The 15,415-nt window shown below is 40.6% G+C and overlaps 1 protein-coding gene across 3 annotated transcripts in view; it reads left to right on the top strand.

The window, feature by feature from the left end:
• The first annotated feature begins 335 nt into the window (after positions 1-335).
• The window catches only part of LOC121289089 (elongation of very long chain fatty acids protein 1-like), a 76,540-nt gene continuing 61,460 nt past the window's right edge, over positions 336-15,415 (top strand). Inside the window, exon 1 of one of the 3 annotated variants that reach the window (XM_041208115.1) lies at positions 336-357. The gene's annotated coding sequence lies outside the window, so the exon portion shown is untranslated. Of the gene's footprint in view, positions 358-1,056; positions 1,387-15,415 lie in introns of those variants that run through there. The other 2 variants (XM_041208113.1, XM_041208118.1) reach the window with 2 other exon arrangements.

Genomic DNA, 15,415 nt, shown 5'->3' with positions numbered 1-15,415 from the left:
GAACTCCCTTTGTACTGTGGGTATATCTACATCAGATAGAGTGCAGCAATTCAAGAAGGAAGCTCACCCACCACCAACTTCTCAAGGGCAGTTAGGGTTGGGCAGCAAATGCTGGCCTAGCTGGCGACGCCCACACCCCAAGAATAAAAAAATGTAAGATTGCTGGGGTGGTCTGACTGTTAGAATTCCAGCAGAGCTGATTGGTGGAGCCAAAGGTAACCGGCTGCCCTGATTGCAGCAGGTTAGGACAGAGAAAACCCAGCAAGTTGGGGTTTTGTTCTCACGGATACGGAAGTAGGTCTTTTTAAGTGAATGTTTTCCATGGCTATATGAAACTGTAAGGGCAACTGAGTAAAAGTAAGTTATTTTCTTCAAAATAGTTTAATTGTTTTATGGCTTTCAATTATTACTTTTAATGACTTTTTTTTAGCTGGGTCATATTTCAACATGTCACAATTATTAACGATTTTAATTGGCCTTTTCTTACTACTTGCCAGTTGGAGATTAATGGTATCTTTTAAAGAAAGCAAAAAACAGCAACAGCACATTGTTCTGTGTTGGTCGGTACTGACTAAATCTAGCGGTTTTTCACGTTTATTTGTAGCCTTATTTCAGCTAATTTAATTTTTTTTGCTCAAAGCAAATATCTCTTTTTAAGGGTGATGTAATGATGTATGGCAGACACGAACATTTTACGAAATAGATAATTTCATACTTAGTGCTACTTTACATAGCCATTGATAACCCATCTTCTTCACTTGTTACTCCACGTGTGCGAGAGCTTTTATACATACCTTTCCAACTCTGCTGTGTTACTAGAATTGTAATGTGTGCTTGTAATAAAGTTAGTGGTTAGTAACCTTGAAGCAAACAGCTTTTGAGCTGAATCACTTCCGTACTTGAAACATGTATTTTTCTATACATACATAAGAAGCAGGAATAGACTACCCAAAGATCATGGAAATGCCGTGAATTTTAAGGAAACTACATATTTTGGTCGAGTGATGCATCTTCGAAGCGAGGGGAATATTAGGCGCTGTTACAAACTTCAGCTTAATATTGAGCTTGCTCTCTGACGAGAGAGCTCCTTGCTCTTGAGCAAACCCTTTCTTTTTTTTTGCGCGGCAGTTAGTCACAAGTTGTCGATTATCCGGTGGTTTTTTGAGGTCGGTTTCCCCCACCCTCCTTCCCTGTTAACAAATGAATGTTCGGATTGCCATCACTTCCACCTCCCCTCCTCCTGATCTCATCTCTCCATCCAACCGGCAACTCCCTGCCCTAGGCTCAGGGGCTGGCTCTCCATCAGCTGATCGAAGGGTTGGGCGAGACAAGTTAACTTTGGGGCTGTCTTCCTGTTCAGAAACTGCGGCAAGTGCAAGAGTCTCGGTGAGTGATTCTACAGTAAGAACCGAGTCCGCTTGCCTCCCCTCTCCAAGTTACACTCGGTTTCAGCCCCTCTCTTTTCCGCCGGGGTGGGGGGGGTGGTTTGGGTTGGATGTTGAGCAGGGCTTGTGTTCATTTTACTCGCTTCAAGTGTGGAGAGCCGGCCGGTTTCGCCTCGGGCCGATCAGATATTCGCCAATGAGCAACAAGTAGCGCGTTCAAAACCCTTTTTAAGAATTATTATTTCGCTCTTGCCCTTAAACTTAAGCGCGGTTGTCTGGGCTCGGTGTCGCCCCGAACTCGCCGGCCCTGTCCCAAGTCTTGAGTATGTAACTTGGGTCTTGACTTCCATGTGTTTCTTTTAGTGGACTGGACTGTCTTTTTGTCTCTCCAATGTCATTTGGAAGCATTAGGGTTTCCCGACTGGCTTCGCAGCATTTTATGTTTTATTTATCATGGGGGGACGGGGACGTCTCCACAATGGCCGAAGGGGCTTGAGGGAAACTTTTTAAAAATGTCATCTGTCATTCATTTCCGGCCTCTCCTATCCCAACAGAACTTTCTATTGAAGACACTCACTCATTCATTTCGAAGCACCCACCCTTCCTTCATGCGGCAAATATGATAAAAGACTGATCCTCGGACGTGGGATTGGCGGGGCCGCACCAGACTGGTTTGGAAATAGTGGTGTGGGGCTAGTGAGGCAAGAAATACCTCCTGTGGGGGGTGGGGAGAGAGAATATTTACAATGACAGCTTTAGCAGCCCTATCTCTATCTCTCTTTTTCACTCCCTCTCTCTTTCCCCCCTTGCTTGACAGAATTGGAGGGAGAGTTTAAAACACACTCCCCCTGCACACGCCACAAGGTTAACGATATTTGCCAAGTCGAAAACCTGGCAGAGGTTCGGGAGTTCGATCATGCAACGACTTTCTTTGCTAAAAGATCATTTGAATGCCTTGATGCTCTTGACTAATATTCCTAGATCATTGGACGCCACTAGTGTGGGATTGGGTAACAGTAGGCCTGAATGGGTTAGCAAGATGTGATGAGTGGTGTGCCACAGGGATCAGTGCTGGGGCCTCCACTCTTTACAGTTTATGTCAATGACTTGGATGAAGGGACTGAAGGTATGGTTGCTAAATTTGCTGTGACAATACAGATGAGTAGTAAAGTAAGTTGTGAGAAGGATATGAGGATTCTGCAAAGGGACATAGATAACGTAAGTCGGCAAACATTTGGCAGAAGGAGTATAATGTGGGAAAATGTGAACTTCTTGGCAGGAATAATGGAAAAGCAATATAATAAATGGAGAGAAATCACAGAACTCTATAGTATGGAGGGATCTGAGTGCCCTGGTACATGAATCACAAACTTAGTATGTAGGTACAGCAAGTGATTAGAAAGGCAAATGGAATGTTGTTTATTGCAAGGGGGATGGAATATAAAAGTAAGGATGTTTTTCCACAGTTGTATAGGGTATTGGTGAGACCACACCTGGAGTACTGTGTACACCCATTTTGGTCTCCTTATTTGAGAAGACATAGTTGCATTAGAAGGAGTTCAGAGAAGGTCCATTCAATTGATTCCTGAGATGAGGGGTTATCTTTTGAGGAAAGGTTGGGCTTTTATCCATTGGAGTTTAGCAGAATGAGAGGTGATCTCATTGAAATATATAATATCCTGAGGGGACTTGACAGGATGCTGAAAGGATGTTTTCCCCGTGTGGGAGAGATTAGAATTAGGGAGCATGGTTTAAAAATAAGGGGCCTTTCATTTAAGATGGAGATGAGGAGAAACCTGAAGGTCATTAATCTGTGGAATTCTCTTCTCTAGAAAGCAGTAGAGACAAGGTCATTGAGTACTTTAAGGTCAAGTTAGATTCTTGATTGACAAGGGAGTCAAAGGTTATGGGGGTAGACTGGAAAGTAGTGTTGAGGCCACTGCCATGATCTTATCAAATGGCAGAGTGGGCTCGAAGGGCCAAATGGCCTATCCTGCTCCTAATTCCTATTTTTGTATGTCTGGTTGATAACCAGAGAGCAGACTTAAGGTGATTGGCAAAAGAACCAGAGGTGACATGAGGAAAAACCTTTTTTTACGTGAGTGATTAGGATTTGGAATGTATGCTGCCTAATGGGGTGGTGGAGAGAGATTCAATAGTAGCCTTCAAAAGTAAATGGCACTTTTTTTCTTCTATATTTGAGGTACATGGGGAAAGAGCCCATTGTGAATGACAATAGAGCACCATCGTTGCAAAGTCCAGGCTGTAACAATTGAAACCATCTTCAGCCTGAAGTACTGAGCAGATGATCCACCTGACCCTTCCTGAGGTCCAGACCATCTTGCCTGTCTTCAGCCAATTTGTTTAACTCCTGTGATATCAAATAACCTGAGTGCACTAGGTGGAGTTATGGGTTCCCACAGCATTCTGCCTGTAGTACTGAAGACATGTGCTCCAGGACCAAGGGGAGATGATGGCATTATGGTAATATCACTGGACTAGTAATATAGAGGATCAGGCTAATTATCTGGGTACATGGATTAAAATACTATCATGGCAGCTGGTGGAATGTAAATTCAATTAATAAAATCTGGAATTGAAAGCTAGTCTCAGTAATGGTGAACCATGAGAGCCATTGTCAATTGTTGTAAAAATGCATCTGCTTCACTAATGTCCTTTAGGGAAGGAAATCTGCTGTCCTTACTCTGCCTGGCCTATGTGTGACTCCAGACCCACAGCAATGTGGTTGCTTCTTAATTGCTCTCTCAAATAGTCTAGCAAGCCACTCAGTTCAAGGGCAGTTGGGGTTGGGCAACAAATGCAGGCACTGCCCACATCCAAAGAAAGAATAAATACATTTTTTTAAAAGCTGTGCTAGCCAAGCTGTTCCAGTACCACTACACCATGACATCTATCCAACAGTGAAAAGTTACCCAGTATGTCATGTGCACAAACAGGACAAATCCAATTACCTCATCACTGTACTCAATTGTCATTGCAGGGGTCATTGACATGTTATCTTGCAGCACTTGTGCAGCAATAACTTGCTCACTGATACTCTTGTTTGTTTTGGGTTCCACCAGAACCACTTGACTAAGACTTCATTACAGCCTTGGTTTAAATCGGGACAAAGAGCTGAATTCCAGATATTGGGGAGAATGATCCTCCTTGAGGAGAAAGGAGCATTTGACAGAGTAGCATCAAGGAGCTCAATGGGAATTGGGAGAGGGTGGACCTTCTCCACTGGCTGAAATCATCATACCTAGTGCAAGGCAAGTTTGTTGGAGGTGCAACACTTCAGCCATATGTCATTGCAGGTATTCCTGGAAGAATCCTAGGCTCAGCCAGCTTCATCAATGACATTCCCTCTAATCATGAGGTCAGAATAGCGGATGTTCACTGTACAGTAGCAAATTCCATTTTCAACTCCTCAGATAATGAAGTGGTCCTTTCCTGCATGCAGTAAGACATGGAGGCTTCAGACTTGGGCTGATGTGTGGCACAAATGTTACTAGCTGCTTAACTGCTAGGTAATAACCATCTGAAATGAGTACATGTAACAGTATTGGCATTGAGTGCCCCACCATGAACATCCTGGAGTTACCATGTCCAGAACCAACCTCATAAATACTGTGGCTACAAAAGCAGGTCAGAGGTTTGGCATTCTTTGGTGAGTAACTCAACTCCTGACTCCCCAGAGCCTGTCCACCATCTACAAGGCATAAATCTGGGGTTTGATGGAATACTCTCCACTTGCCTGGATGAGTGCGGCTTCATCATCCAGAATTAAACCTGTTTGATTTGGTGCCTTAGTACACTGTGGTGGAGTGATAATTATCTACAAACTGCATAGCAACTTACCAAGGCTCCTTCTACAGCACCTTGGATACACATGTATTCTGGTCTGTTGTAGCTTGGCGTTCTTAAAAATTTGCTGCCAAATGTGGAGCAAATAGTGTTTGGATTCCATAAAAGACTGTTTGCTAAAGCACATAGAATTAAGGGCAAGTTATTGACCTATTCAGGAAATTGGCTTGAGTGGCAGGAGACAAAGTAAGGATAATGGGCAGGTAATCTAATTGCCAATGTGACAGTTGGCTTCCCACAAGGTACTGTACTCGGGCCTCAACTATTCACAGTATTTATTGACTACTTTGGATAGACAACCACATCAAATTTGATGACTCGATGTCGATGGAAGTGTTGCAGATATTATTGATTAGGTGACTGGACAAAACTGTGCTAAATTGTTTTTTGACTTGGTCAAATTAGGTTATTTCACACTTCAGATCTAAAGGATAGACTGGGGCATTTCTAAATGTTAAGCTAGAACTAATGGAGGCCCAAAGAGGTGGAATGAGGTGGTGGGGGGGAATGATGGTGGTCCAAGTATACCTCATGAACAGGTACTGAAAATATTAATCAAGGTTAATGGAAACCTGGCCTTTGCACTCTAGTCCTCTAAATACATGGAGATGGGAGTTATGCTACAGCTATACAAAGCCCTGACTTAACCACACCTGATGTATTGTGTGTGCCTGAGGCCAATATATCCTTAAGGTTTGAGGCCAAAAATTGTTCAATGTGGATTTACCAGAATACTTCTGAACTCGAGGGTTAAATTGAGGAAATACTACACTAGCTTGGGTTTTATTCCCTGGAACTTAAAAAGCCTAAGTGGTGATTTCAAGATATTGAAGGGAACTATTAGCCCTTTCTCTGATCAGGGATGCTAGGGCTATGGTCTAAAAATTATAGCCATATCTTGAAACACCTCTGGATAATGGATTATAATTTTGGAACTGAAATGACAATTGGGATATCAATTATAAATGTTAAATCTGAGATTGATGTCTTTTATAGATGTTTGTTAGCCAAAGGATATGGGGCAAAGGCAAGTTGAATGGCAAACTTCTGTTCCTATGTTCCAACGTAGAAAAAGTATGTAGGAAATGCTCAAATGGTACAGCACTCCATTATTGCACTTTGTGCCAGATTAAATAATGCACTCAAGTTGAATGGGTCTTAAACCAATAATATTCTGACTTGAGGTGTCTTGCTACTGAGCCAAGTCTGATGTTTAACTCTGGTCACCTTAAATCATTACTTTCGTGAGACCTTGTGTGTAAATTGGCTGCTGTGCTTGCCAACATAAGTGGCAAGGGCTTAAATTTTAATTAATTGGCTGTGAAATGTTTTGGAATGACCTGAAGATATATGAAGGGTGCTATACAAGTTCTCTTTTTTTTTCTCTCCACCACCCCGCCTCTGCCTCTACCCAGCAACTTCAAGCATGGCTCATGGGGGGAAAAAAAAACCATTAACATCCCACAGAGTTAAATAGGTGTCTCTGGTGGGTAGTTATAATGAGGTCACTGTTTCCCTGTGACTGAAAGTTAAATTCAATTTTTACAACATGAAGATTTTGCAGACTAAATCATGGAAAACAGTCAATTTGTTAAGGCCTACTGGTCTCATGAATATCAAATTTCACTTTATGGGATTTTTCTGGTGGGTGGGGGGTTGTATTTTAAGAATCTAAATTCTGGCAATTTTTATTTTAAACCTCCAAATTGGCAGCTTTGTCTATTAAACATCAGCTTGTCAATTCATTCTGGATATTTCGTTTGTATGCTAATCTTTGGTCTTGGCCTGTTACCAGAGAGAGTATTGCTCTGTGGTGGTATATTCCATTTGGGAAACAGTTGCTGTAGCTATTATGGTTTTACTTAGTGTGTAATGTACCTTTTTTTAAGAATAATACTTGTTAAGGAAGATCGCATGATCTGTAGTAACCAATAGCAGAATAATGTGTGCTACCTCAGCAGTCAGTTTAGAGATAGAATCGGGGTTGAAAGCACACCTGTAGTTGCTGCTGAGTACATTGTAAATAAACTTAATGTTTCCATCCAAGAAGTGTCTGCAGATCAACTCTATCATCAATAGTAGCAACTTGGTCACGCTGACAACTGTTGCGAAGCAGACTTTTGCCTCTCAGTATACCTAGCTTGAGTGATCTTTTGACAATGAATTCTCATATATTAAATATGAGTCTTTTTAGCCTATTCCATCTGTTTTCTCTGCCCCCTATGGGGGGCAATGTGGGATACATGGTAATAGGAAAGAAATTTTAATGCAGAGCCACACTTAAAAGCCCTTTTATTAGTTTCCTGAATTGATAGCAGTCTTTACCAGTCTTAAGCCTTCTCAATACTACTATCTGGGTGGCATAAGGGAGTTTGATTATAACTTAATCAAGAGGCGATCATGACAGTGTTTGCCACTTCCTTTATTTGGCAAGTCTCTTTAAAATGATGCTGATCTGCATTTGATTTCCATTCTCAAATTAGGAAGATATCCTAGTGGGTAGCTAATTTAGTGTGAATTTCACTCTTGTGAAGGTTCCCTACATTAGAGGCACTATACAAATTAAAGTTGTTGCATTACTTGCCACCTTTTTGGATTTGGAGACCCCTGTATTGGCATGTTTCAAGTGAAAAATGTTTTGTACAGTCTCTGGCGGCCTGTGTGGCCTGGTGTCTGTTCTGTTCTGCTGAACTATAATTTGGGTCAATTTTAAACATTTTTGAAAATTTATTAAAGAACTCTCACTGGGATAGAGTTGACAAACCAATATTTTCTGTGCTAAAGTCACTTTTATAACCTTATGACTTCAAAACCTGGACTATTCTGGATGTTGGTGACTCAAGTTTGTGAAGATGAGCTATTCTCTAAAGTTTGCATAGATGATATCTCTCAATTATTGGATGCTTAAGGATATTGTGTCTTGGATCTACATGTTTTCCAGCAAATGCTGGAGTTCTTGGATGACAAGGGAAATTAAAATAATGCTTGGAGGTATGTGAGTAGTCCTATGCTTGATTTAAACAAAAAAAGCGATGAGTACAAAGTGTAAACAGAATGCAAAAAAATAGAAAAGCCAGAACGGTAATGAAGAAAGACTGTTGGGGCACTTGGAAAGGAAATGACAATTAAAAATGTATAAAATATAGAATGGGGTTCCTTGGAGGTGAAAAAATGCTATAGATGTGGAATAATTTGCCTCTGTTTTCATTGTTTGCAACTGAATGAAGCATGGAAGAAGAGAGGAGGTTGGGTAATTGGAATAACTATCAGTAAGGAAGTAAAACAAAAACTTGTGGCTTAAAAATTGTGGCGGGTCAAAGAAATAGCAGAACCTCTGAAAAAGCAACTTTATCTGAAAGCAATTTGGAAGTTTATTGTCCAAGAGTAATCATTGGTATGAAGGACCAAGTAGCCTTCTATGCTACAAAATTCTAGGGTTCTTCAAAGGGATCATTGGATTGCTACTAGCCTGTATCCTTAAATTTGTCTGTGGTACATTCCAGTATTAAATTTGCAGGCTAAAGTTAATTTTTGTTTTCAAGCCAGCACTATATACATATCGTAATGTTCCAATTCATGGTTAAACAGGAAGGATAAAATTAATCCCACCAAGGATGTTAATAACAGGGCAGCAGGGTCTGATTAAAGATTTTACAATGAGAACTTCAAATCAAGCCCTTCTTGAACCAACTCCAGTTGACGTTTTGTTGAACTGCACCTCTGGAAATAGTGACTAATGTCCACTTCGTAATAGCACCAGTAACCTCCAAAAAGTGCTGTTTATTTCAGTTTTCCCTCTTTCACCTAAGAGTCATCTTTTGGGCACCTATAATTCTCCAGTGCCTCCCACAATTAGCCATTCATTCACCTGATCTGAGATCAATGTCGGCAGGCTGTGCTGAAGTGGGGAAACTCGGCATTGCCCAATTCTACTTTGACTCAACATCTGCATTTTTTTTTTGTTCAGCTGTGGAAAGCTTTATTTTGTTTGGCCATTCATTTTTCTCCACTGTGGTAGCCTCAAGCTTAAATTAAACATGGGGCAAACTTCCTGCTCTTTGTGGTGCCAATTTTGTACTTGCTGAATGTTGTTTGGGGCTGGGGAATAGGGGGATGATGGTAGTGGAATTGTAACCTGGCTGGGCTTCGGTTGTAAAGTGGGGGATGTCTTTTTAGAGTTGAATAAGAAATTCAATTCTGAATGTTAACAGCTGGCTCTTTAAATTGGCAATTTTAAACTGGCTTTTAGCTACTAGACTGGAAGTGGATGGCCAGTGCAGTAATTCCTGCTACCTATTTTTTTTTCTCTTTCGATAAATTCCTAATGACCTGAGCGCTTATCAAGGTATCTTTGGGCCTAGTCAATGCCAAGGAAATGGGAGGGATAAGTCTAAATCAGGGGTGATGTGTAGAGTTCCCACTCTTTGGGAATAGTGTCATGTTTTTTTCATTTGGAATCAGCTACTCTTATGGCTTTTTAAGTGACATTTTAATTTGAACATAATCCATGTTGGCTTTGTCCTTTACCCATGGAAGAGTCATATATTTAACAATTCACTTCATTGATTGAGCACCCTAAAAGAGCAGCACGCCTTAGTTCTGTGTCCACTGTGTAGATTTAATGTGGACTTGTGAAAATGGCTTCTTTCAAGGGTGTTTATGCATTTTCTCAGGCAGCAACGATCCATCATTGTCTTTCTAAGTTTTTTTCTAAAAAAAGCTCTGGTTCTTGTGCTTCTCTTGCTGCAACTCTCACCTGTTTTGTTACCAGCCAATTGCCAAACAGATGGGAAGCCCCATGCTTTCTTTTGCATCACACATTGCTTTCCTAAATTGTGGATCTATTGTAAACCATTTTTTCACTGCATATTGCCTGCCTTTTTACTAATCCGTACTGTGGTGAAAAATGAACTTTTGAAGCACTGCCTTATCAGCTTTGTGTGGGGTGGGGGGGAAAGAGGCTTTTGAAAAACATGAATCTACTCCATGCTTGCTGCTGAGTAGTTGTTGGGGTACAGTGGAACACTGTCAGCGCATGTAGAAATATTCAGGTTCTTGTTCTGTATGAGCAAGTGTGTAGATAGTGACTACTCAGCAGGTGGTTTTGACTTCGAGGCCTTCACATATCAGCTCGATTGTTGTGGTTATTCTGAATCTCTCACTTGCTTCTGAACGCCACACTTGCCATCTAGCTAACTGCAACTCTCCACCCAAACCGATCAATGCACCCCCCCCTTCCAGATTCAAGAAAACATGGGGGTGCAGGGAGTGAAACTGGGTTTTTACTAGTGCACAACACATTTGGTTCCCATGTCAGATCTCATCTACATATGAGATGAAGGGCTGAAAAGATTTCTATCACTGCAAAAGATGTGTGCTGAGCTGCTTCATGACAACAATACAACTAGTGCAAAGAGCTCCATTCAGCACTGTTGCATTTTGTAAACCCTGCACCTTGTCTCTGGGATCTGTAATGAAGGGCTACATGGATGTAGTTTTCTACGCTTTTTTGATCCTAACTCTGCGTTTACACTAAAATTTCAGCATCAATAAGTGCTTTATATCAATATTGTAGTTGTAGCCTAGCCTGAAATTCTCTGTCTTTAACACTGGCTATTCTGGTTTGATTTGAAATGAGATGACCAGGTACTGAATGTACTTTGAGTGCTTGGTAGTCTTCCATTGACCCGTGGAAACCTTGGCACCATTGCAGCACACATCACAAGATTGTGATAAGAATCATGAGACTTTTCAATAAACTGTGAGGAATGCAAAATATGATGTCACAGTAGCAGCAAACAGCTGGTGCTATGTTCACATAAAGTTGTATTTTAATTAACCATTCCAATTTTATTTAATTTTAAGAGGAATCTGGGCTGAGATTATCCACCCACACCCCTACCTCTGTCAAAGTCTACTCTCAACTTCTCTAACTACATTCCACGGACTAACATTTATTTTTCCTCTCGGCTGCTTGAAGATATTATCAGCAGTGTGCTCCTTTTTTATATACCTCCCACAATTTCCTATTCAAATTACTTCCATATGCTTTCTGTTCTCCCCACAGTGCTTGGCTTGCCTTGGTCAAAATTATCAGTGATTTACTTTGATTGTAGTGCATTCGTTCTCTGTAATTCTCAACTGCTCTACAGTATTGAACACAATTCATTTCATTTCACTGTGGTCTCTCTTCCATCATCCTACTGCCCCCTGTTCCAGTGTAGTTGGCTCATTTGATGGCTTTTCCTTCCATCCTTGGCTGCTCCTTTTTCCATATGTTAGCATCCATAGATGTGGAGACCAGTTTCTAATCTGCACACTGACATCAGAATCTTCCCCTCCATTATCTGCAGCCAGCACTATGCAACAAGTCCTAAGTGAACCAGCATTTTCCTCAACTGAACATGAGACTGATGCCATACTATCAAGCTCAGCAACCCTGATTGAAATTGCTCTGTTAGTGATTACCAGATTTATAGATTTCTATGGTGTGGCACCAGGGAAAATGCTCATCAAAATTGCTGGATTATTAACTGGCTAATGAACCAGGGAAAGAAAGTATACCATCCCTGCTTGAGCTGTCACAATTGATTGTAACCAGCTCTACATGGTTGGTAAAAATAAAAAAACTGCGGATGCTGGAAATCCAAAACAAAAACAGAATTACCTGGAAAAACTCAGCAGGTCTGGCAGCATCGGCGGAGAAGAAAAGAGTTGACGTTTCGAGACCTCATGACCCTTCGACAGAACTCAAGTTCTGTCGAAGGGTCATGAGGACTCGAAACGTCAACTCTTTTCTTCTCCGCCGATGCTGCCAGACCTGCTGAGTTTTTCCAGGTAATTCTGTTTTTGTTCTACATGGTTGGTGCTTGATGGCCTCTGGCCTAACAAGTCAGTACAAAGAACTGCTGTTTACCACAAGATGGTAGTGATTCCAGAAAAACATATACCAAGTCTGCAACCTTGAAAGCAATTAAGGTTGGGGAATAAAATGCAGCAGAGACCATATTTTGAGGAATGAAAACTAAACTTGGGTGCTGTGATAGCAGCACCCGAGCAAGATCAGTTGGTTCAAGAACAAAATGACAATGGCAAATTTACTTCATATTGATATTGGTCTGCTCAAGTGCACAGGAGTGTTTGTACAAGAACATTAAGTATGAGTAGACATTTCAGCCCCTTCAAGCCTGCTCAGCTATGATCTTATTGAATGGCTGATCTTCTACCTTAATCTGATCTTCCTTCACTATCCCTGTAACCATTCCCTTCTAGAAACCTGAAGCAATCTCTGTCTTAATTGATTCAATGTGCTGTATGACTAAGCATCTACAGTTTTTTTTTGGAGGGGTGGGGGGGCAGGTAGAGAATACCAAAATATTATAACCCTTTGAATGAAGAAACTTCTCTAACTGTAGTCCAGCCAGGAGAAACGTCTTCCCAACACCGACCCTTTCAAGCCCTGTGTAAGAATTTTGTTTTAATTAGTTTATTATTCTTAATTCCTCCAGGGAAATAAACCTAGTCTACTGGGATTCTCCTATGGAGGAGAGATTCTCATTCTAGGAATCAGTAGTGAATTTTTGCATGTCCTGCAAGGAAAGTATACTATGGTAAGGAGACAAAACTGTACGCAATTCCAGGTGTGGTCTCCAAGGCCCTATATAATTGGAGTATTAATAGAGGCAATGTTTAAAATATAAAAATACCTTTTTTAAGAGGAAATTGGAGACCTTGAGTGCAGAAATCATGAATTGGGGTCTCAGGCCAGCCTGGGTACCATGCATGGTCATAGTTGAGGCAGCACATAGTGATGTAGAGTTCAGCAGCCTGTATCTTTTGAAACCTCACAGTGGCTAACAAATTCACCACTTCCAAACTCATCTGAGTTCAGTTTTCTTATGAGAGTGCAGAAGGCACTGTAATAATGCAAAATTAGCAATTTTAAAGAAAATAAGACTCCAGAATCTGTTCTCCAAGGAGTAAATTCTAATATGATTTTAGTTTCAAGAATAAGACAGCACCTTATCACATCCTCTGAACATTCCAAAATAATTTGTAACCAATTCAAGAGCATTCTCTGGCTGAAAAGCAGTCAGTTGGCACATAAGTGCCCACAAACTGTAAATGAACTAACTGACCTGCTTGAGTAATATTGGCCTTGACTTATGTTCTTCAGCAGACCAATACTCAAAAGTGCTGCTTGTTTTACTCTAGGGCTGACTGATCTTGCAATGGAAGGAAGCCATTTGGTCCATTGCCCCTGTGAAGGGTCATTCAATTAGTTCCTCCTTCTGTTCTTTTCCTATCCTATATTTTTCTTCCTTAAGCATGCATCCAATTCCATCCTCCTTCTGACATTACATTCTAGATCACAATGATATGGGAACTTTTTGGGGGAAAAACAAGTTTAGTGGCATTTGTGATGAGCATGTAAATGGACCAGCACCCCTCTTGGAGTGGCAGTGTCTGTCAGGTTTGCTTCCGTTTTTAACGATGCAGATTAGGCTTGCTCGATTCTTGTCCATCAGAATACAACTTCTTCATTATGTGGACAATGGTCTAATTGTTGTAGAGACACAGCTGGCTGAGTTATTTAAAAAAACACAATAAATGGACTGAAATATTAGCAAATACAGAAATGAATACCCTTGGCATACATTTTTTACAACAGTAATAAACTGTAACACTTATTTTCCAAATAATTGTATCTCTTGTTGCTGCCTCTTGGAGCAGGTGTACTGATAAGACTCCCTCTGCCCATTGCCCTTGTCTACTCTATTCATTAATCAGGACAAGTAGACTATCTCCAATTCCTTCAGTCTTTGGGACAATCCTGGAGTGTTGGCAACCCTCTTTCCCCTCGATCTAAATAAAAAAATTCCCTCTGGGCCAAATAGGTTGTGAATTTTAGCCCAGAAATTTAACATTTTTAGTTGAAAAAAATTGTGTGTATCTTGAACAGGTTGCTTTGTTTTTTATATTTTGTTTTGTGATGTTAAGCAGAGGCCCTGTGTGGAAATAAACCATCCCATTGCATTATTTTGAAGATGCAGGTTCTCCTCAGAGGCCTGGCCTGTATTTTAGTGAAGTCTGTTCAGGGATATCTGTTAATAATATGTTATTAAATACATGTGTAACCTTGCTGTGTTCAAATTGGCTGCACTTATTATAGAAGTACTTATCTTTTTTCCGGACATCCTGATGTTGTGAAAGGTGCTACGTAAAAAATTGTCTCCTGCATTTTTTGTTGTCTGGAACCTGATATCCAAGCTGAACTCTGGTATGACATTTGGGATAGTCTGATTAGTGCATTGTGGTAAGGTACACTGGAAAAGAGCTTGAAGGATGCTGGCTAAGTATAAATTTTCATTTTCTTCAAAATTGTATTTGAAGAAAAATTTGAACTTTTACGTTTTGCCCTAATTCTACCTATAGCTTTGGTCTAATTTATGATCACTAGAAGAGCAGCATTTGTTGCTTAATGCACTCTGGTTAAGCTGAAAACATTACTTACATTCTGGAACAAAGATTTAATGGGGTGATATATCCAACCCATGATCTTCACCTGATTATCGTTTTGTATGCTTCCACATGTTGTTCCTGATTTGGCTATGTATGCAATGAGATAGGAGGTAATAAGGGACAAAAATCCTGATGGTGTGATTGCCCTAGGCTTGAAGTTGTGACTAATAATATGCAGCTAAAATTGCTTCTGCGGTTCCCTCTGATCTTCAATCAATGCACTTTTCAGAGAGCAATACAGCATGTCATGTGCTACTTTTTGAGCCATTCTTGGTCCTTTCAGTGTTTTAAAGATAGTCTACTTCCCTATGTGGCAGTACTGTATAAATATTCTATTGTTTTGCAAAATCTAATTAAGATTTGCCAATAAAGTGCTCTCTTCTTAATGGATTAAGATATTAGAACCCCACCCAAGGAGTTCCCCTTTCTGCAATGCTGACTCAGTAATTTATTAACTTTCCCCTTTATTGCCTGCTTCTCTAGGCACTGACAAAAGCATAAAAAACAAAAACAGAATTACCTGGAAAAACTCAGCAGGTCTGGCAGCATCGGCGGAGAAGAAAAGAGTTGACGTTTCGAGTCCTCATTATCCTTCAACAGAACTGTCGAAGGGTCATGAGGACTCGAAACGTCAACTCTTT

This window comes from Carcharodon carcharias, chromosome 16, assembly GCF_017639515.1.
Source record: "Carcharodon carcharias isolate sCarCar2 chromosome 16, sCarCar2.pri, whole genome shotgun sequence".
In the NCBI taxonomy this organism is placed as follows: domain Eukaryota; kingdom Metazoa; phylum Chordata; class Chondrichthyes; order Lamniformes; family Lamnidae; genus Carcharodon; species Carcharodon carcharias.
Note: the sequence above shows the minus strand (reverse complement) of the source record. Positions and strands in the feature narration are given on the sequence as shown.